Source organism: Phasianus colchicus, chromosome 9 (genome assembly GCF_987193195.1).
Source record: "Phasianus colchicus chromosome 9, bPhaCol1.hap1.1, whole genome shotgun sequence".
Lineage (NCBI taxonomy): Eukaryota > Metazoa > Chordata > Aves > Galliformes > Phasianidae > Phasianus > Phasianus colchicus.
Window position 1 is genome coordinate 6,843,406 of NC_143444.1, and position 21,616 is coordinate 6,865,021.

General features: G+C 50.7%; 1 long non-coding RNA gene across 1 annotated transcript; it reads right to left on the reverse strand.

Moving 5' to 3' along the window:
* Positions 1-1,868: 1,868 nt before the first annotated feature.
* Positions 1,869-15,014, reverse strand: LOC149916794 (uncharacterized). The gene is made up of 3 exons (XR_016468939.1): positions 14,794-15,014; positions 7,328-7,439; positions 1,869-2,951 (listed from the first exon to the last, which is right to left on the reverse strand). It is a non-coding gene; the product is annotated as an uncharacterized LOC149916794 (long non-coding RNA).
* Between the last annotated feature and the right edge of the window lie 6,602 nt (positions 15,015-21,616).

The following is a 21,616-nucleotide window of genomic DNA, read 5'->3' on the forward strand; positions in this document are numbered from 1 at the left end:
TGTCTTGATCATATCCTCTCCTAGCTGCCTCTTTTCTAAATTGACACATCCCAATCTGCTTAATCTCTCCTCACTCAGAAGTACCCCCCTATACCTTTGATCACAATCTCTACCTTTTTTGATGTTTCCTATATCCTTCCAGAAAGGATAATCACCGCTCCGGCAGTGGCAATTTTAGAGAGAGAACTTCATTTTCTCTCTCCTGGGAGCACTTATTACCTCTGGCTTTGACTACTGCTGAACACGTGAGATATCAGGACCCCACACCAGTGCTAGCAGAGAGCTGTCCCTTATGCATGGCCACCCCTTGCAACAGCCATCCCAGGTACCGCAGGATCACCAACATTTTTCATCTTGTACTTTTAGGAGGTTGCTGCAAGGATACTTTGTCAAATTACTGGAGGGACCAACAAGACATATTCTGGAGCTTCAGGCTACTTGTATTTATTAGCAGAACCACTGCAGAGTTTATATCTTATCTACAAAAACAAACCTAGAAACCTCTCCGTCCCAAGGGGGGAAACGCCATTTGCGCAGTACAATACAGTACAATGCAGCAGCCACACTGGCACTCCAAGCTCCCTTGCAATCTCCCAGTGAAGAAAAAGTTCCAAAAATGTGTGTTGTGCGATAAACAAAAGCAGCCCTGCTGGAACGTTTGTGATATGGAAGCCTGTAGTTATTTATAAACTCTTTTTTCCAATAGTCGGTGGCTTCATAAACCAGAGCAGATCAATACAGCTGAAAAGTTAGAGGCAGATCAGAGGGAATTAGGTGACACTGGTGGATGCATCTTTAGAAATTTAAAGAGAGGAGCTGATCAAAATGTATAGGTCAAAAAAAAAAGCCCTTTTTTTTTTGGCAAACAGGTATTTTCTTCATTTCCAAATAATTTTCTTCTAGGGGTCTGACATCGAAAAATGCCTATTTTACACTTTATTCTCAGCCCCCTTAATTCAAGCAGTTTTTTGATCTTTCTCGCTGAAAAATGCCATGTAATAGAAATCAAACGTTGCATGCTTTTGGCAGGGGGGTGAGGAGAAAAAGAGAAGTCTGACATGACTTATTGTATCTCGAGCCTTATTTCAGCTATTTTATTTCTTTTTCTACTCAAACCCAGCCATTGCTTGACTTCTAAGCTGCTCAAGAAAGAGAAGAAAAAGCACTCTTCTCCCAGTGGAAGCGCTACAGCCTGTGGATGGACACGTGGTTATTGTTCATGTGTGAAAAACTTACGGGCTCCAGGCTCCTGCCACAGAACGGAGATCACCCCCAGCCATGGAAATGTGAGCACAGTCTCCGGATTTTCATTCTGCGAGGCCAGAAACCAGATCCAAGTCTTCAAGATGCCTCCGAGCCGCTTCCTCGGGCTGTCTGCAATCCAAATCAAATCACATCTGACTTGGAGCCAAGTCCAGAAAACCTGATTATCTTTCTCCCCCTATCCAATGGGAGATGGCAGGTTGAGGGGAAAAAGAAAGGAGGAGTGAAAAATTAACACGAGCACTTAAGATGTTATGAAACTGCAATATGCATCTCTAGCGTGCCCCCTGGCCCTCAAGCCTATACATTATTTAACAGAAAAGAAAGCAGAAATGAGCCAGAACAATAGCTTGAGGGAAGGAAAGGAATATCTATATATTTTTTTAATTCTTTAGACCATGCCCATTCGTTTTGTTTCTTATTTAGGATACTGCATTAATCATGCTAATATTTTACAGCCGGGCTGTACACTTTAGCCATTACTTTAATCAAACCCATCAGCGTACCCAAGAACACGCTACCAGGTGGGAATAGCTGCTACCGCTTGCTGTTAATTACTTTGCATTTTACAGCAATCAGCAGCAGGGGCTGAGATCATAATAAATTCATGACTTATGGGTCCATAAAATCATTACCGTAGGAAAATATGTTTTATCAGGCATTCGTCGGGCTGCTGCTCAGAGAGAGATTTCTTGAAGGAAATGACACCCATGAAATTAAACCGATCCTTGCAGTCAGCAGAAATGCTAATGTGGGCACAAACAGAGCCGCTGTGCGCACGGAGCTGCAGGAGCAGAGGGAGAGGAACGTGGAGAAGTGCTTGGGGGGGAGATGGGAGCAGCTGTCCCCTCCAGGGCAGGGGATGGGGAACGTGATGCAAGGATGCTATAGAGGCTCAGGACAGGGAGGGAAGCAGCAGTGTGGTAGGAGGGAGTTTTGGAGGAGCAGGACTTGGTAAAGGGAGGTGTTTGCAGCTTGCACCTTCCCACGTTCCCAGCTTCGTGGTGCACTTTGCAGCACACTGCTGGGACAGGGCACACAGGCTTGTCTGAGAGCAAATGAATGAAGCCAGGTCTCAGCAGGGACAGGCAGAGCACCCCCAGCTCCTAGCCTTGAGAAGCATTGCTGGATGAGATGACCATCGCACGTGGGTGCATAGGGAAAAGTTCCTCTCACCCTCTGATGGGAGGGATCCTTCCAGCTAAAGATGCATTGATCAGTTCACGTGTAGAAGCTTAAACAGCCCAGGCTATGCTCACTCTCCAGTGGCAATTTTCCAGAAGGAAACACGCCACACTCATGACTAATCACAGCATCTCCTTGCTGGCACAACACTACGCCTGTGGTTCCGCACATAGGTAACGTCAGCCCAGCCTGAGCTTCCCACTCCCCAATAGAGCCATCTGAATGGAGCAGCTTTAATTCAATTGCCCAAAACCCCACGCAGATTATGTGAGACGTTGCAGATGGGATCAGTGTGGGACCGAACGCTGCAATGCCATCACAGTAAAACCAAGAGTGACGGTGAAATCAAGCAGTGTCAAATTGACATAAAGCAGCAATAAAGGAGCTTCAAGATTTGAGAAGCATGAAAGGAGCCTAAATGAACTTGCTGCATATTTCCTAAGCCTTTTCTGCGCTCACATACTGTCCCAAGGCACTTCCAGAGTCATTAGCTCTGCCAGTTCCTAAAAAACAAACCAGAAAAAAAAAACACAGTAAGTTTCCTTTTCTTTTTTTCCATTTTATTTCAAGTCTAAGACCAACAGAGTTTTCATTGGCAAGAAGCCACCGGCTCTTTAAAGCTCTTGTGTTTCTTGGCCTGTGAAAATGGAGAAGTGGAATTCCAGCTAGAAAATACCCCTGAAGTGCTAAATTGGACAAGCCCTTGTTTTTTACTGTTTGTTTCAGTTTGAAAATACTAAGGAAGCACAGTCATCGCTGTTTTGTTTGGTTTATTCACCTCTTCCAATTACACTGTGCAAACAGGGAGCATTATTTAGTGCTATTTAAGCATGAAATTATAACAGATCATTTCAAATATCAAGGTCCTAAAAATAAACCTTTGTATCAAGGCACAGCGGGTCTAGATCTACTAGCTTGTTAGCATCCGCCAGGGTGGGCAGATGGCAGGAACACGATGTCAGAGGGCTCTCAGCGGATGGGATTTGTCACTTTCCATCGCAGGGATCATGAGAACTTGCAGCAGGGCCACCCCTGAGGTCAGCACCTTTAGTTAAAGCCTCCTCAAGTGGGAGAAGTGATCTCACTGCGTCATTTCCCCCCAGCACTCCCCAGATTTGAGAAGGGTAACATTCCAACCGTAGTGTTTTTCTCAATAGTGCCATGCTCCAGCCCAGCCTCCTCCACCCTCCAGGACCTCAGCCAAATTACCTGTGCTGGGAAGCCCCCAAACTCAGACCCCACCTTCTCTCTTCCTGTAGCACACTCCACATTGGGTCCATAAGTAACCTTATCTGACAGGTATAGCAGCCTGGAGACTTCTGCATTACAGCCCTACCCGGCTATAAATATCCTCCTCCTCTTCAGGGAAAGAGCATCTGACCCAAAGCGTATGAAGCTTCCTGACAGGCCAGGAAAAGAAGAGAAAAGGTTTAAATGTCAGCTAAAACAATCTTCATTTTCTTTCCTAAATTTGCAAAGCTCCCCAAGTCACTGGAGTGAGGCATTTGCCTGTTTGAAGTTCAGCCTGAAAATCCTATTGCAAAATATTTGCTGAAACACAATAATGTCGGAATTGGAGGGGATTAAAGCTGCTTCTGTCCTTGCCCCATCCCCCCAAAACCCTTCTTTAAGAGGGTTTTGCTAGAGACTTACGTCCCCATGTCTCGAAGGCGCAACACAAAAGAGAGAGGGAGAGAAATAAAAACGTAAAGCTCCTAACATCACTATTATTGAAATGCCGCGTTTGACATTTTGACTGTTTCAATTAGCTAACAAGGAATGCTCCACTTAATCCATCCTCGGATGCCAAAGGACGCTAAGCTGCTCCCTTCCCCCAGCAGCATCCCTCACCCACATACAGCAGCCGGGTGCTCTGGCCCCATGCAGCCAGAGCTTAGGGAATCATTAAGGTTAGGAAAGACCTCTCAGCATCCAGTCCAACCATCCAGCTATCGCCAATATTGCCCACTAAATCATGCCTTCAAGTACCACATCCATACATTTATTGACACCTCCAGCTTGAGGCACTGGAGGGAACCACTCTCCCCAACCCTCGTGCCCTCAGGCATAGCAATATGCCAAGAAGCTTGCCAACAGGCATCCTGAAAAGCCTAACACAGCTTTCTTATACCATTTCAGGAAACACAGCAGCACCGTGGCACTTCTAGACCAGCAAAGAGCCAGTCCCTCGTTAGCATTAATCAACAAGGATCCTTGCTGGGTTGAATTGCAGCAAGCTGAAAAATTACCTGCAGTGATGTGGGAGCCACAAGGGAGGACTAAGCACAGCACAAAGGTTCCCCATCTCCCGCACACGGTCCTGGGTTAATTTCATCAGGTTCCTTTTATTTCTCCAGGATTTACCTGCCACTCTGATTTTACGCCAAGGAACCTGAAGTGCTCAGAGCTCTCCTCCACAAAGCATTTCTCTGTGCCCCACGGGCAGCTGCTCCGTGCCACTGGGTGGAGGGGACGTTGTGGGCACCGCAGCACATCAGGGCCGTTCCAGGGAAACACTCCACACTCCATAAAATCTGGGTGATCACCTTCAGCCAAGGAGCTTGTGGTGGATTGATTACTGCACAGGGAGCACTTGGCTTACCGCGGGCACAAAAGCAATTTACTAGTTCTTTCACAGCCAGATTTTCACCAACAGCTCGCAGGGCAACACGATGAGCACTTTCTCCCAAGCATGAGGTAGGAGACGGCAGGAGGAAGGAATGGTGCACGTGGGGCCATGCAGAAGGGCCCTCACCTGAAGGTCCTGGAAGCAGCAGGCTCCCACAGACCTCACTCAAGAATATCATCCATCATTTGCACATATATGAAGGGCTGAGAACAAGAGGTTTAGGTGGGGGGAACCATCAGGGATTGTTTCTGCTCTAACTTGAAGGACTTGAAAGTCCAGAATTGAATACCTGAAGGTGGTCAGAGAGGATGGAGCTGCCATCCAGTTAAGCAGAGCAGGTAACAGTCTTAAGTTGTGCCAGGAGAGGATCAGATTGGATAGCTGGAAAAAGGATTTTCTCAGAAAGAGTGGTCAGGCATTGGAATGGTGGAGTCACCACCTCTGGAAGCACTCAAGAACAGTGGAGATGTGGCACTGAGGTGGTCAGTGGACATGGTGGGGGTGGGCTGGGATTGGACTTGATGATCTTAAAGGGCTTTTCCAGCCTTAGTGACTCTATGATTCTAAGGTAGAAGCAAGGCATCAAGAACTTGTGAAAGTCCTATTTTTCTGTCCAAAGACCGACCTTCCTCCCTTCCTGCCCATATAGAAGGCCTTGCGCAAGTGATACAATGGATCACATCCATTCTATACAGACAGTGACCTCAATGACCTGCTTGTCCTGTCCCAGCCAAGATCAGTATACTTGATGGGGACAGAGCATAACCATGCTCACGTGGAATAGCATTTTTTTTTTTGCTACTTCAAAAAATGCCTTACGGCAATAACCCCTGCTTGCCACAGATGTAACTTGCTCTGAGCACGAAGAAAAAAGAAAAACCTATGCAAGCACCTCCAGGATCCCCCTTCCCAGTACAGCTTTCCCCTAGCACAAAGCCAGATGCTGCTGCAAGATCTGTGCCAGATGCCCCTGGCACCAGCGCTCTTCAGCACAAAGTTAACTTCCATCACGTGGCTCCTCGCAGCAAAACACTTCTGCCGTAGTTCAGGAAAACATTCGCATGCCAGGCAGCACTTAACCGAGCACGAGCGTGTGCCAGGAGAACAAACAGCTTACCGAGGTGCAGGAAGGCTTTGCAGGAAACTGACCCTAATCCTCTTCTGAAATATCTTGGCTACCGCTGAGCTCCCAGCCCCATCAAAAGGCACACGGACTGTCATAAATAAGACCAGCGAGAAACCCCACGACCCTGCATCCAGCTTCTGAGCAGAGCTGGAGTCACATCACTAATCACTTCAGCTCAGCTTTACCTTAAAGCAGGCACAGGGCTTCCTGGCTCCACGACCAGAGGTGGGATCAGAAGCTTTCTGCTCACAAAGGAGACTTCTGCTTGCTGCCAGTCTCTCAGGAAGGGTGTCCAGGCTGGGCTTCACCAAGTTAGTGGCAGGGCTAATGTACCCCACCAGCCTTGCAGAAACACCTCACTGGGTCTTCCTACAATTCTATTTGCTCCAACATGGGCAGCATCTCATCATTCTGGTGCCTTGTGACCCTAAGATGGGTTATCCCTCCAAGAAGTTCTCACTCCCTCAGCAGAGTGAGGCTGATACAGCCCCATCTGTGCACTGGGAAAGCCCAGGACATCAGGGACATGAGCATCTCCCAGCTTCTTCCAGCATAAACAGCACCAAGTCTATGTAGACAGAGTTGACTCACTCTACGTGTGCTCCTTCCACATCCCCACAGAATGACAGGAGGAAGCGTGGAAAACCTTAATACCTTGGGCAGGCACCTGAAATCCCAGCAAACAGCTGTCCCTTCATGAAAAAAGAACCACTGCACGTGCAGAAGGGAGCTGGCAATAGCTTCTCCCTCCCAGGCACTTACCAAGATGATCCACAAGCACAAATACCTGGCATGTCCCATCCAGAGGCACCTCTATTAATCACAGTCCTCTGCAGTTAAAGTTATTTAATTCAGAGGTGAGAGAAGCTGCTCCGCTGTTTATGTCCAAGGGTTAAACTTGCCCCAGCCGCACACTAAACACATTTTTTACAATCTGGCAGTGATCTTGCCTATTAAGCATCTCTGGCTTCAGAGAAGAGGTATTGATTTATTTCACTTTTATGGCTGGAGGTATTTATTCCTATTTGCTTTCTCACTTCTTCACCCCAGCCTGGGTGAGGGGGGATGAGGAGGAGAGAAAAAAAAAATTACAACAGCGGTGCAGCCAAGAGGTGATGACTCACAGTCTTCTGATGGAGGGCACGAGGATGGGATGAGAGGTTGGGACCAGCTCCTGGGCTCTGGCAGGCTGTGTCACAGCTTTTATTTCCATGATAGAAAGGGGCACCTGTGTGGCTGGAAGAAAAGGAAATCGCATCAAACTTTGGAGGAAAGGCTCCTATCAAAGCTGTGTCCCCATAGGGTGCTTTGTAAGTTAGAGCTTGATTGATCTGTACCAGCTAAGGACCTCAGCTAAATCTCTCCTATGGGAGAAACGTCAACATTTTCCCATATCTTAAAAGTGATCTGGAAAGGAAGATAAAACCGTATCTCCACAAGGGATGAGCCTGGACAAATATCCCCCTCCCATCCCACCACACACCCATTTCCAAGCAAGACACACGGGTAGAGCCCCCACTTCAGTTTCTAACACTGTATTTCAGCGCTGCTCTTTTGGGAAGGTGGCTGGCTCTGTTCTGCAATGCCAGCACAAGTGTGGGGTTTGCTTTTGCTCTGTCTTTGCACACTGAAGCTCAAGGCCTGCGATGGCTCCAGCTGTCAGGTATCTGCCTGGGGTTGGCCATGCTTCTCTTGGCCTTTCTTCCCATGGCATCTGCCTAGCTCCAAGCACAGGCACAAACACAAAGCAAGCTTCATTCTCTGTCTCATCCCAGCTTGTTTGGCCTCTTAGCCTTGGACTGGCTTCTCAGAAATACCCAAAAGTCAATACAAGATACCAAGTGTGCCCATTTGCAGCAGCATCCAATGTCAATGTGACCCTATAAGCTCTGCTGGAGGAAGCTCTCACAACACAGAACGAGCCCTCTTCTCCCTTGCAAGCCTACATTGGCAGCAGCGAGTTTGCAGACAGGTTTCCCTCTGCTCCAGCACGCATATAGCATGTGTGCAACACACAAAGCCAGTCTTCAGGGACCACCTTAAGATTCAGGGAAACATCTGGCATCCGGGTGTCTTAAATCCCACAGCACAGGGCATAGAGACAGAAAGCCAACAAGGACCTGGTGGAGGCATTCGGTGTTGGGAGTGCTTATGGGGGGGGGAGAATGGGGACCTGGGCAAGGAGAGACAGCATAGCTCTGATCCAAAAGGGAGAACTGGAGAGAGTGTCAGGGAGGTGGGACACACACTGGGAGCAGTGGGGTGAGAGGGACCGGGGGCTGAGCATCACAATTCCAGCCCCTGCCCTGCTTGTTTGCTTCAAAGCAGAGCTTGCATTTCTATTCCTCAAACAGCACACAGACAACATGCAGATACCACAAGAATGAAAGCAGTGGGCAGGCTGGTGGCAGATAGCACGGGAGCTGCCACTGCGCACAGCCGGTTCACGCTTCATTAGTATCCCCTCACCAAGCTGCGAGCACAGCCTTCAGCCTGCCTGCACACAGGCAGGGAAGGAGGGAAAGGATGCACATTTTCCATACAGAGCTGATCTCCTTCCTTCCCAAACTCTGCCATCCCCCTCCGAGCCTTCCTTGGGCTCAAAGGTGCACCATCCTGCTCCAACGTCTCCCGCACTTGTTAAATATACCTTCAGGCAAGCATCAGGAGTGAGCCCAGTTTGAAACTTATTGTGTTGTCAAGATGACAAGTGCTCTGCCAGGCTGTTAGTCTCTGCTGCCCTTCCCCTGTCTGCTCCCCCTCCCCTTCTGCTCATTAGAAGCTCCCTTGATAAGGCAAGGTTGTTCCTTTTCTGTTTTTTGTTGTTTTTTTTTTTAAATCATTTAAATGTTTTCTTAACTTCAAAACATCAACAGCTGCAGGACTGAAAGAAGAATAGCAACGACACTTTCCATTCAATATGGACTCGGTGCACTGTGATGCAGGAAGGCAGGCTGCTGGGCATGAAGCTGGAGTTCCAGCACATGGAGCTAACATGGCACTAAGCACTTCAACTCCCAGCAACCCACATAACAGCCCCAGGTGGGCAAGCTGCTGTCTGCTCACCTCAGCCAGCAAGCCTGGAAAGAGAATGTAATTCTACCAGGGCAGCTAGCCTTTTAGGTGTCATAGAACCATTAAGGTTGGAAGAGACCTCCAAGATCACCAAACTCAACCCCAGCCCACCCCCACCATGCCCACATCCCTCAGTGCCACATCTCTATGGTTCTGTAACACCTCCAGAAATGGTGACTCCAGCACCTCCCTGGGCAGCCCATTCCAATAACCTCACCACTCTTTCAGAGTGGAAGTGATTCCTAATATCCAACCTGAACCTTCCCTGGCACAACTTAACACTGTCACCTCTCATCTTGGCCTCCACAGCTCCCCCATGCTCATCTCCAAGTGGGTTTCTGCTCTTCGTTGCAGGTTCTTTTAAGGACATCAGCTAAGGATGGAGTCAACTGGCTTTGAGAAGCACAGAGCCGACTCTTGCAAACAAGCCGGCGCACTGACCCTTCCTATGGGCCTTCCCCATTGCATCCTCCTGCCTTGGTTCCTCAAGGCAATAAAATAACAACTCTTTGCTTCATTACATGTGTTGGAAAGCATCTTGACTAGCAGCCCAAGCCCCTGAAAGAGTTGGCTTTAAGCCTTGGCCAAACTGCCGAATCAAAACAGCTTGTGAGAGATGAATTAAGCATTCTCCTTTTTGCCTGCAAACAAAGGCCTGGGGGGAAAGCAATGGAAGCCATCTGAAACAGAAGGGACACACAGGACTGTCAGATATGCCTCTCGCCACTATTTAGCCTTCCTGTCAAGCTGTACTCCAGACTTAATGCTTTCATTTTTTACTTCTACCCCTGCTTCCTTAGGAAAAGATGCCCATGCAGAGGCACAAAAAGAAGGACAAACTCTGAACAGCAGGAGAGAGGTGAAAAGGAAGGATGGATCCCACCCCCACGTCCAATGCCCACGTCCCCAGACACAGCCTGTGCCCCATTGGGCACAGGAAGGGGCTGGAATTGGGCAGCCTCCTGTCCTTCAGGCACACAGCATCCAGCCCAACTCACACCCGTCCACATGGGTTCTTTCTGACCCATGCATAACCCCCACAAGGCAAACCAACCATCAATTCTGAAACCTAAGGGATGGAATGGAAAACACCATGCAGCTCTCACTGCCACCACAGCATCAGCAGCACCCAGAGCATCTCAGACAGAGACAGACAGACAGGCAGGCAGGCAGAGGTGTGTGTTGCTCGCTCTGCCCAGCAGATCTGGAGCAGTGCCTGCCTGCTGTACTCCAGCTCTCTCTGTCCCGATGCAGATAAATTTAGTTTTCTGCTCTCGCTGCCTGGGGAAGAGTAGGGAGGGGGAGCTGACATCTTTCAAACGAGACCTTAAAAATAAGCTGTCTGCGCAGCTGGGCACTGAAGAATCTCAAGCAGAGCTTTGTCTGGCTAAAACAGCGCCCATACCAGGTTACACCCTGCAACCCACCCAGAAACAGCTGCACAACAAGCCTTGCTCACAGCCCGACCATCATCTCGCTGTGTCAGGGACGTTCAGGGGGTGCCATCATGCTGCACACAGACACACACACTGACAGCTCCTGCTTTGTTTTGGAAGGTCTTCACAGAGATCTGGAGGACGAGAGGCCAGGGGTATGGAGCAGACTGCTTCCAAAGCCCCAGGCCAGAACCACAGCCCGGGTCTGTTTTCCATAGCCGTGACCCATTCTAACCAATTCCCAACCAGCAAGACACTGCTTTCCCCGCGGCTGAAAGCTCCTCTGTGAGAGCATTAAGCATTTGATAAAGAAAATAACAGGATGAATAAAACCATGTGTTTGTACAAGAAAGCTTTCGCTCTGATCTTTGGTGCTGCGCTATGTTCTGACCTACTATTGCAAGACTCAGCTACATCTTCCCTCCCTCTGAATGTGACAGAAGGAAAAAGCAGCCGCGACGGATGCTGCAGAGCCCTGCGCTGGGATTCCAGCTGACAAACAGCATCAGCAGAGCTGCCCACACACTTGGATTAAAACCCACACCCTCCGCTCTCCCATCACCTGCAGGAAGCGCATGCACACATATACACACACATCCATCCGTATGGGGCTCGATTCCTGCTTGGACACACAGTGGAACAGCAGCAGCCTCCAACAGGTTTGCACACGAGGAGAAGCACACCCACGAGACACACTCCCTAATGAGGGCTGACATTTGCCAGCTACCAGAGATCCGAAACTGCCGGGAATCAAACTTTGAGGCAGAACTGTCCCTGCTTGCTGGCAGGAGGGTGGAGGCTCCAAGGCTCCAGGCAGTCTCGGTGGCAAAGGCTCGGCGTCAATAAGGAGCCAAGCTGGTTTTGTGAGCACATCTGCTCCTGTGCTGCATCCAAGGGAAGTTTCAGTGACTCCAAGTGGCCTTTGTGCAGCCTCTCCAGGCTCTCTGGCCACCAAACAGCCCTGCTGGCTTACCAGCTCCGTGCTGATGCATAGGGAAGAGGGCCACTTAGTGCCTCTATCAGAGAGGTACAGAGCAGTGGAGGCCCCCAAAAGCACTAGCAAGCTGCTGAGAGCTCAAAGGTTTGCTCCAGACAGCTTCAGTGCCAGCTCCTCTTCAGCACAGCCCTGAGCCACACACAAACAGCACATTTTGCTCCTGCTGGACATGCCTCTGCTGATTTACTAGTGCTGCCAAGGAAGGTGGATTTATTCCCAAATTTAACAACTGCCAAATCAATGGGAAGAGCATTCACATGGGGATTCACCACAAGCTTTTGTGAAGCCAGGGCAAGATTCTCACACTGAAGAGCCCTTCCCTGGAAATGCACTCAGCCCTAACCCATCCCATCACAGCTCGGCTCGCTAACCAGGTGCCTGCCCAAACCCTACAGAGATCCTGCTCAGAGCTGGTCACCCACCTGTCCCAGCTGACTCAGTGACAGAAGATAAGCAGCAGATGAGGAAAAGAGGTCAGGATTCCAAATTCTTCTTTCAAGCTCCCACCCTGACTTGGCATGCATGGCACACTGCAGTGGGTTTCTTCTTTTCCAGCGAACAAGTCTCCTTTTCCCCCAATCAACTCAGAGGCAATAAGAGGTGGGTTTCAACGAGGCATAAATCTGCTAGCAGCACATCAAGGCTTCTGAATAGCAAGGGCACAGACAATTGTCCAGCGGAAAAGAAAAAAAGGTCAGAGCAGTAACTCTTGCAGTATTTGTTCCACAAACAGAGAAGGTTTACACAGCCTTTCTGGGCAATTATTGGGTAGGAAATAAATCTCAACAGAAACTCATCTCCTTCTCCCGCTTTGCAGCTGAATCTCTTTGCCTCCCGCCCCTAGCAATGTCCCCAAAATGCTTTGCAACAAGATGTCAGTTACACAACCCAAGGCTGTGCCCAAAGAGCCAGCGGAGAACTGTATTAAATTTAATAGCATTGCTCCAGGTAATCTACGACCAGTTATAATCAATTGTCCATGCCCACTGCAGCATGACTATAGCTGTCTTCAGTGCTGCAGGTGCAGGACTGGCAGAAAACGCTCTGCACGAGCTGGAGGCGAGAGATAGCCTGAGAACAGCCTTGAATTCCTGGGGAGACACGGAGGAAGCCCAGCGCATTACTGCTGCCCTCCCTCCAAGGCCAGGGCTCAGCAGCTCTCAGCAGGTTGGAGAGCCCTGGCACGAGCACACCAAGACTGCTATCAAGGGAGCAGAAGGAGGAAGGCAGGCTGGCTCTCCCGTTCAGTATTAGCTCAGGAAAGCAAGGAGAGGAGCATGGTGTTTTATGCAGAAGCCCCAGGTCAGCTGTTAGCATCACACCAGACGACACGCAGGATCCTGGCCTCTATTTCTGGTCCACAAAACAGAGATGGCCCTCCCAGGATGAGGATGTAATTGGATTCATAAAACTTTGAGGAGCTGTAACACGTGTGAACTGCTTGCCTGATCTCTTACTCAGAGCTCTGTCGAACACAGTGCTGCTGCCCACCCTGCTTTGCTGGGGACCTTGGAGGGGGCTGTGTTTTCCTACCAACTGTTGTGAGGACAGCAGAGGGAAAAGGATCCCAGCTTACACATCCTTCATGACAGCACTCAGAGGCAGGGAGACATCCCCAGCTCTGAGTCTTCCTCTCCTCCTTCTGAGTGCAAGTGTGTCAAGGGGCCATTGAGATCCACACCCCTGGAAGCTGCAGCCCAACACCCAGCCCTACTTCTGCAGGGCTCTGCAGAGGGCTGTGTGGTGTGAACAAGACAGATTTTGCTCAATCTGATTACATCTATGGAGGTAAGGGAGTGACAGCTGGCTTCCCACACTGCCAGTGATGGACAAGGAAAGCACCTGCTGCTCCAGCATCCCAGAGAGATGACAAATCCAGGTACAGCATCCAAGCCTCCATCCAGTGTCCCTGCATCCCATCGCTCAGGCACCGAGCAGGGCTGTGTGCAGGGAAGACGCAGCACATGGCAGCTCTAAGTGTGAAGAAGTCATCCATCTTCAAGCATATGATAACACTGACAACACCAAGCGCTCCACCATCAGCACCCAGCAAGGCATTCCCATCGCCTCCCAAAATCTGGGACCTCCCAGACCAACAGGCAGCTCTCAGCATCATTAGGCCTGAACCGACATCCTCACTTGGAAGAAAGGAAGGTGGGAAGCTGTCACCCAATCTGCTAAACCACAGTCCCTCGAGGTGACCAAATCCCAGCCACGTTCACTGAGGAAGCGGTGAGAGGCAGCAGGGTGTTAAGCTTTCCACTTCAGCCCCGAATAAATCTCAGAGCTTCCTCAAAGCCAGCACAGAAGGGAATTACACAGCTTGCCTGAAAGCAGCTCCAGCCTCCTGAACAGAAACATTGCCATCTAGAGGCCCTCAGCATTGCCTGTTGGATGGGCCTGGGAAAATCCTTGGTACGGCAATACTCAGCCAGCTTTTCTCATTGGGAGAGCTTGATGAGGCCGAAGGCAACAGTTTACTCTGCTCCAGTGTGTGGGAAGGCTTGCCTTGTTCTTAGAAACCTACCTGGAGGGAAGTGAGCTGGCTAAGCTTCCCCTTTGCCCATAGGATATACCTCCTCCTACAGTGGCTGTGATGTCCTGCGGGGAGGCAGCAGCCAGGTCTGACCAAAGAGTCCATCAAAAAGAGGTGTGTACGAAAGCTCAGTTGTGGCTCTTAAATGCTTTCCATGCCCAAGGAAGTGCTAATGATACAGCAAAGTCCTCTGTAAGCATGTGCTCTGGTCCCAGCTGATCTCAAGTTGGGCAGAGCCCCTGTTCCAAAACAGAGATGCTCAGAGAGCTGACATTCACAGTTGCTTGGGGACAGTCCAGAGACCTTAACAGACCACAGCTGAACTTTATCCTGGATGACCTGTTTAGACCCCACTGCCTATAGAAAGAGCCCACAGACACACCAAGGCTCATCTGCACACAAAAAAAATCTCAGAACCATTACAATTAGAAGAGACATCTGAGATCACCAAGTCCAACCCATCACCACCATGCCCACAAACCATATCCCTCAGAGCCACATCTACCCTTGACCTTGCCCAATAATTTAACTCAGAACAGCACAAACCTGGCCAGCCCCACACTTCTCACATCAGCAGACGATGGGAACCAGCATTGCCTCCAGAAGCAAAATGAAGGATGGTGCCTAACCTGCCAATGCACAGCAAAATAGCTCATCTTTCCAGCACACAGCTACTCAAATGGAGAAGCACAGTCCAGCTACAACAGAAAAGAATAGAGAAAAGCTTTGCAGCTACCACCCCTTCCTATTCAACTCTTGGCACTCCTACCATTTGTGATAGCTGCTCCAATAAGCACCCAACAACTGCTCTAAGTTGCTCCCTGAAGAGCATCAGCTGTAACTTGGATGTTAATTGCTCATTAGCATGAGTCACCTTTCACATCACCATCTGGGATACCCCTCCTCTCTAGCAAGGCAGGAGAGCTGCAGCTCCCTCATCCAAGGTAACATGCTGGGGGAGCTCAGTGCTCTCCCAGGGAGGTGTTCTCAGCCTACAAGCTGTGTTTGGATTCTTGGGCTGTGGCACTCAGAGCAGTGGCTCTGGAGGAGCTCAGTGTTCTGGCTGAGGTGGCTCTGAGCCTTTTGCTGCCTTGTGATCACCTGGCTTTAGCAATTCTGCAGCCAAACAATGGTTTTGTGCCATGTGGGACTCTCAAGGACAGCCTTAAGGAGCTTGGCAATATCACCGAGCTGATAATCAATCACCACATTTACCAACTTCCCAGAAATAAAATAAGCAACCGAAATAAGATGTTCCTCCCAGCCAGGCCTCCTGACTCCACTTCAAAGAGCCCCAGCTCCTGGCTGCTTCTGCAGGTTGCATATTAGCAAACATTTCTTCTTTGAAAGAGCAATTATGCAGTGGCACAGGCTGCCCAGGGATGTAGTGCAGTCACCATCCCTGGAGGTGCTCAAGAACCATGGAGATGTGGCACTGAGGGACACAGTCAGTGGTGGTGTTGGGTTGGAGTTGGACATGGTGATCTTAAATGCCTTTTCCAACCTTTCAACCTGATACACTGCCATCTTTGGTGGAGCAGAGCCTGAAAGCAATGGCAGTGGTTGGGGCCACCTGAACATTCACAGTTAACTTTGCCCCATGATGAGCACACTGCCTGTGGCCATCCAGCTGTAGGTGGTGGGGGCACATCCTGGTGCACCCCACACCTTTTCAGCTGCAGAGCTCAACATAGGCTCTGCAACTTCAGGCACATCCTCACATCCAAACCGGTGTTTGTAGAGAAGCCTTTGTCAGCAAAGATTAATTTCTGTCATTTGCAGTTTTCTACCTGAGCTACGTTGGAGCTTGGGCTGTCTGGGGAGAAGAAGAAAAGATGATAAAATTCTCAGTGTGTTGATCAGAAGAAAAGTCTCACTGGGTGTCCCACCATCACATCGCATTTTTTTTTACACTGGTGAATTCAAGAAGGAAGTTAAGAAACTGGGGGGAAAAAGAAGGGAAAAAAAAAAAAAAAAAACCAACATTCAAATGAAGGTTTTAAAAATAAACCATTATTTGGTCTTAATTAGTGCTGGTCCAGACCAGGCAGCCATTAGTGTGCTTGCGCGCGGAGCCGCGGTTAGTGCTTGCTAATGGACGAGACACCCCAGGACGGAGCTCCCGGCGCCTCGGAAGCCTCCAGATGGCTTCTGCTGCCTCTCTTTGTGGTTGGCCCACCGTGATGGATGTCTGAGCCCCAGCCCTGCTCTCCACCACACATCATTCGATTTGCTGCAGACGCGAGGCCGGAGGTCTTCAGCGGAGCTCGGCGTGCCAGGAGAGGTCACCGTGTCTTTGAATCACGTCCTCTCAGAGCGCCAAGAAGTGACATCAAGCTTTGCCCCCTGCCACCCCTCGGCGTGGTGGGGATGCCGGGCAGAGAAGGGCTCCGCGGGGTGCATCTCTGGCTGCCATTGCCTGATTTATACCCGCTGTGTCAGACAGACATTTACATAGGCTGGCATGGCTGTGCGCCGCCTCCCCGTTGGCAGCTGCATGCCAACATCCCCACAGAGCAGGGATGGGGGATGGCTGGAGACGGAGGGGAGGATGCTCAGCCCCCACACCACCTCAGCCCTCAGAGCTCATTATCTGCTCATACAGGAGATGTGGGCATTTCCTAGAATCACACAGGGGAATAGACCCTATCCAATGGATGGCTGGCACGAGAGACACAGTCAGGATGCAGACAACAGGACATTTGCCCCCCCATATCCCATTCCCAACCTACCCCCCCAACCTACAGCACAGACCCCCCCCCAAGCCTTTCTTCTGCTCCCTGACCCTGCTCTGCTGGGCACAGCTGGTCCATGGATGAGGCAAACAAGCAGTGGCAGGCGGCTCGCAGAGCTCAGAGCAGCCAAAATACATGAGACAAACCTGGCTGCAGGGCAAGCAACTCCAAACAGGAGGCTGTGCACAGCAAGGACCCCCAGCCATCCTGGGACGTGCCTTCCCCCCTTCCCAGCATTCTCAGTTTTAAGTTGCTAATTGGACATATTAACACAACCCAGAGCATCTAACCATAGGGCAGGCCCCGTGCTGTGTTTCTCCCCTCACCCACCTCTCACAGCCCAGACAGCAGTGCACGTGAGCAGCCACCTGCCAAAACCTTTGGGGGCTCTGGAGCCAGCAGTTAATATTTATGGCAGTCTCCCTGCTGACACCTCTCTCCAGCAGTGCTGGGTACCGTGGGGCTTGCAGGGCAGCACCGTGAGGCTCTCCATCCGAAATCACGTCTTGTCCCATCACAGCTTCTTCATTCCATCACTGCTGCCCTTTGGGACCCTGGGTCAGCACTGGGATGGGGCTGGCACTGCTCCTACTGTGAGGACTGGTGCGTACAGCAAACAAAGTAGAAGGGAGGGGAAGGGGGCACGGGGAGAGATGCTCATTTGTCCTTGGCAGAGCAGCGCGCAGCACCAGCGAACACAGCAGCTCTGAGGGCAGAGGAAAGCACTGGCAGCTACAAATTACTAATCAATGTCGGGTAACAACAACAGCAGCTAATAATGAAGGGCTGATCAGCTTACTATGGCAGTAATTATTCCTGACACCAGCTCTCTGAAGGAGCATCCAGGCTTAGCATGCTGTCTACCATGATGATAAACCAAGATAACTGGAGAAATTTCATGCTGGAGAAAAGGAGGGGGAGAGAGAGAAGAGGGGGGAAAACTCAGCAATTAGCTAGACTAGTGGTGCTAATTACACTGTGAATGGTGTGCCGGCTTTGTCAGAGCTAACTTTGAGCCTTCCCCACGATGCTATTGAGGTACGTGAGTGCCAGCATGCCTCTCACACAGCAGCAGTGACAAACGGTTTTGGCAGCTGGTTTGTTTCTGAAAGCAGCAAAACTGGCTGCTGCCTGCACCCAGCCCCACGCCAGCCCTTTGCCATCGCTGGTGCTTGGGGACAAGCTTCTCACTGCTGTATCATTTCTCTGCCTCTCCTCTGGATGCGCTCCAACAGGTCTGTGTCTCTCCTACACTGAGGACTCTACATCTGGATGCAGTGCTACAGGTGAGGTCTCACCAGAGCAGAGCAGAGGGGCAGGATCACCTCCCTCATTCTGCTGGCCACGCTGCTTTGGATACAACCTGGGATTTGGTTGGCTTTCTTGGCTGCGAGGGCACACTGTTGACTCATGTGCAGCTGCCATCCATCAGTACCTCCAAGTCCCTTTCAGCACAGCTGTGCTCCATCCTTACATCCCCCAGCTCATAATGATAATGGGGGCTGCCACAACCCAGGTGCAGGACCTTGTGCTTGGATATATTGAACCTCATGAAGTTCACTTGTGCCCACTGCTCAGCCTGTCAAGGTCCCTCTGGATGGCATCCTGCCCCTCTGGTGTGTCTACTGCACTCCACAGCTTGGTGTCATCAGCAAACTTGCTGAAGGTGCACTCAATCCCACTGTCATTGTCACTGATGAAGATGCTAAAGAGCACTGGTCCCAGCACTGACCCCCGAGGGACACTGCTCATCACCAATCTCCATCTGAACATTGAGCCGTTGACCACCTCTCCCCGGTTATGGTCTCATAACCAGTTTCTCATCCATAGAACAGTCCACCCATCAAATCCATATCTTTCCCATTTGGAGAGAAGGATGTTATGGGGGATCATGTCAAAGGCCTTCATTTTACCCCTGCCCCTCTATTCCCCATCCCATTCCTCCATCTAGCATTCCCCATTCCATCTCCCTTCATCTCCACCATTCCCATTCCCCACCTCTTTCCCCATTCAGAAGCATGAGATTGGAATCCTTCACTTAACGATGTGACTGATGGGTGTGTGTTCAAAACACACCACCTCCATCCAGCAAGCTGTGGATATGATGCAAAACAGAGACCCCATCATTCCCACCCTCCAGATGAAGACAAGTGCCCACCAACACCCACAGCTTGGCAAAGGGAAGACTTCCTAGAGGGACAGTGGTGTGAACACACACGTGCTACCCCCACACCCGCGTGCTTCATGCCGCTAGAACAGGTGAGAAAACCATGTAGCAGCCCCACAAGCATGCGATCACACCTGCCTCCCTCACCCTCTTCTCACCCAAGCAGCCGTAAATAAGCGCGCAGCTTTCTCACACCCTTCATTCAGGAAGCTGCCAAATTGCTCTCTCAGCCCTGTGCTCAGGGCGTCCCAAATGTCCTAGCACGTCCCCACATCCACCTCCTACCCCTCTGCCCCCCCAGCACTGCCACGGCGCCCCAAATCCTATTACAGGGCAGTGCCAGGGGGCCGCAGCTCCAGCCCTTGCACAAACAAAATCCTATTACAACGGAGATCCTGATTCCAGCCTTTATTTACAGAAATTATTATTACAAGGGACCCTGAGGGAAATCATGGTTGTGGGCTTTATTCGCTGAATTCGTCATTGCGAGGGAAGAAGCCTCGTAAGGCTTTGAGGCAGATAGTGAGATGTGAACTGCCTCTGAGTTGCGTGTCAGGGAGCGGGGAGGGGAAGGAAAACACCAACCACAGCCTGAGCTGCTGCAGGAGGAGACGAAGGGAAAGGCATGCATATTTCTTTTGTCCAGCCCAAGGCAATTTCCATCAGCAAGGTGCACTAAATCCTTTGTACCGCTTGATTAAATTACAGCTGACCTAAGCACAGGCTCATTCTGCAAAAAGGAGCAGCCCAGCCTCAGCACAGTCCGCAGGACAAAGGGCTCCAGCCCCGGCCGGGCAGCGGAGCAGCTCGGAGGGGGGGAGGGGGGAGTTGCTGGGAAGGGAAGGGTGCGGGGAGAAGCTGCAGAGCAGAGGCAGAGCTTTTGCCATGGGCATTGGGTAGGATGGCAGCGCAGGGGGAATCGATCCCAGTTCTGATCTGGTGAGCGGTGCCGGCACTAGCACTGAATGCCAATGCCGGGCTGGAGCATCTGCCTCTGGGGGGAGAATACAGATGAGCAGGGGAGCAGAGTCCCGAGATGCCACATTTGAATGTGCAGGAATTCGTCGAGGTGTGAAATCCTGGGCACCATCCTGCTTGCAGCCCAGTGCTCAGAGCCCTCACACATTGCTTTCACACAATCATAGAATCACAGTATGGTTGGGTTGGAAAGGACCCCAAAGCCCCCCCAGCACCATCTCTGCCATGGGCTGGCTGCCCCCCCAGCTCAGGCTGTCAAGGGCCCATCCATGGCCTGGGGAACCTCCAGGAATGGGGCACCCACAGCTCTCTGTGCAACTTGGCTGGTACAGATGTAGGGTGGTTTAACCCAGTGCAGGCTATGGATGCTCTGGAACGTCCCACCAGCACAGCATGGGGTCTGACACCAGCAGGTGATCAGAATGTCTCTCCAGGAGGCACCTGAAAAAATGCATGGGGGTAACCTCAGCTGCTCAACTTCCTGAAACTGGGGCTGCAGCCAAAACACTGCCTCCATCAGGAAGGCCAGCAGCTTCCTCGCCCAGGCACGGTGCAGGGGAGCCTCTGAGCGCTGGCCTCTGAGACCTGTTCAGCATCACGTCGAGGTGAATCTGGCCATGCAGCCCCTTCCCTGCATGCTCAGAACACGCTCTGTTCCAGCTTTCCATTTCCAGCCACACACAGTGCCACACACACACACCAAAACAAATCACATGCAGGACGAAAAGCACCACCCCTGGGAAATCTGCATGCAAGGAAGGCTGAGAGCCTTCCCCCAAAACTGATACAGCACAAGGTTATTCAAATCCCTCTCCTGCCGAGACAGTCTCTTTCAATTTGCTCAGTGGAAGCATTTCACGCCTCACCTGCAGACTGCTTCCTGAAAGAGCAGGAACCATGGAAAAGTTTGAGCACAGCAGAAAGCCAGACCTGGAGCATGCCTCTTGTTTTCTGCTTCTCCCCCACTGAGCTGTGCAAGGAGCTGCCCATTAGCAGACGAGCAGCAGAGAGCAGCCCCAAACTGAAGGAACAATGAGGGCTCTTTCTGCAAAGCAGCCGTGCTTTTTCTTCTTTTTACAGCACAATTGGAGGCTAAACTCACACTGAAATAACAGTGCTGGGGATGAGTCAGTCTTTGCTTGTTGTCAGCTGGAATGAGGCTGAAATTGCGTCGCTTATCAGCCCTGAGCCAGCAGGGATGTGGCTGCGGGACCTGTGAGCCATGCTGGGGTTTGCTGAGCCCAAAATGGGGGCATTCCCACTGCCCCAGCCATTGGCTTCATTCCTCCAGCATTGCTTCAAAACCTAAAACCAAGTTAAGCCACTGCTTGCAGAGACAGCAACTGCCTCTTGCAGCTGCCTACGGAGGAGAAAGCTTGTTGGGGGTTCAAAGGCAATTTTAGCACCAAATTGTGACAAGTTCTTAATGTTTTCAAGCTGAGTCCTGCAGGTCAATGGCTGTAGACTCACTGATCATAATCCTCTGAAT